Source organism: Octodon degus, unplaced genomic scaffold, assembly GCF_000260255.1.
Source record: "Octodon degus isolate 3935 unplaced genomic scaffold, OctDeg1.0 scaffold00193, whole genome shotgun sequence".
Classification (NCBI taxonomy): Eukaryota; Metazoa; Chordata; class Mammalia; order Rodentia; family Octodontidae; genus Octodon; species Octodon degus.
Window position 1 is genome coordinate 3,503,513 of NW_004524769.1, and position 1,821 is coordinate 3,505,333.

At 47.7% G+C, this 1,821-nt stretch overlaps 1 protein-coding gene across 1 annotated transcript in view; it reads right to left on the bottom strand.

Annotated features, from left to right (window-relative positions):
- The window catches only part of Bbox1 (gamma-butyrobetaine hydroxylase 1), a 59,660-nt gene that overhangs the window by 4,242 nt on the left and 53,597 nt on the right, over nt 1–1,821 (bottom strand). The window lies entirely within an intron of this gene.

Sequence of the window (1,821 nt, forward strand, 5' to 3'; positions counted from 1 at the left end):
TCTGAGCATCCTTTGTCCATAGAGCTCTAGAAGACTGGTGCTGTTGTATCTTATTCAGAGCTGTTCCCAGCACCTAATAGTCTGACCCAAACAGGTGGTAAATATTGGTTTCATACAATGACTTTGTTTATTTCTCAGTGCGTTGGGAGAGTATCAAGGACTTTCTAGCCCTGGGGGAGACCCTGGGGTAATTTCTACTATTTTTCTTAAAATACGGATCAGAATCACAACAATGAAAGATGTTAGAAGTTTCAGGGTAAGAAGTTAGCATCCTTCCTTGGATTTGACCTACACTGTTATAACTAGCATGGCATGGACTTCGCATCCTTCCTTGGATTTGACCTACACTGTTATAACTAGCATGGCATGGACTTCGCCCAAACTCAGAGGTGAAGGAGCCCCCGTCAGCTTTTGGGAAGGCGCGCTTTCAGCCGGACTTCTGCCGAGCAGCTTCGGTTTTCTTTAAGCAGAAGCACAGTGGGATGACAGTGAGGGCAGGTGGCCTAGGACAGCAGAGAGCACATGTGGTCTAGGGAGGTGGTGAGGGCAGGGGGCCTAGGATGGCAGTGAGGTGACTGGCACCTCTTCCGGAAGCCCGTGGGCCATGCCACGAGGTGGTAATGGGGGCCAACAGCCACATGGCTCCCAGAGCTGGGGATCAGACCAAACACACTGTCACATGTGCCAGGGCTTGGTGACACATGCCTAGATTAGGTTCTGGGCATACTCAGCTCACAGGTCACCTAGACAAAGAGGTCATTTTGGACGACACTGCATAGCAGGGTGCACTAGGCTGGTGGGCTGCAAGCACTGAGAGGACAGATGTGAGCCTGGGACTGCTTCTCCTTGGTGACCATATTGTACCTCATTGAGACAAATAGTGCCTTAGAGGCTGCTTGCATTTGCTGCAGGAATGCCGCGAGGGTGTGGGCCACTGTACCATACCTGTATTTGTAGGAAGAACTTATTTTGAACTTCAGAAAGATCTTGAATCTTGTTGTGTATTTAGCACAGGGTCTACAGGGTCTCACTACACAGATCAGACTAGTAGTGATCCTCCTGTTTTCAGCCTTCTCAGTGCGCCCCAGGGGCGGGGCCGGCATGAACATCTTGAATCTTGGGATTCAGAATTTTTTCTTCTTCTCAAACTTTCTTTCTTATGTATTTAGTGAAGAGTCTACAGTGTCTACAGGGTCTTACTACAGAGATTGAACTCATAGTGATCCTCCTGTTTTCAGCCTCTCAAGCCCTGGGCTTACAGGCTGCCTAAGCAGGCACTTTAATCTTCTGAGCTAGCTGGCTGGCCCCTGGTTCAGAATTTCTTGATTTGGTCTCTAGAAACTGAGACATGAACTAGAAACCTATGACGGGTGCATTGTTGGGTGGAAATTACAGCAAGATAAAACGTACTCAGTATTTTCTAAGCCAGCCATTTAAAAATGCTACAAATCCTACTTTTGGGGGTAGATGATAGCTGGGTGTTTTGTGGTTGCTGTTTGTTTTTCTGCAAAGAGCCTGAATCCTCAAGGGCCGCCACCAAATCCTAGCTCACCCAGGGGCCAGGAAACAGCTCACTGGCCGGTGACTGGCCTGCGAGCAATTGCACGGCTTTTTCTCACTATCATTATCTTCTGCCCCCATTTCAGCAATGGCTTAATTTTCACTGCATTGCATTACAACAAATTCTTCTAGCAGCCAGAAGTTGCTTTGATACAAGCAGGACATAGAAACGCCAAAAGAAATTCACGCAGCGCTGAGGAGACAGAAGCTCGCCCTGAACTGAAAACCTTCTTTGTTTCATTACTCATTGGGAAAAATATT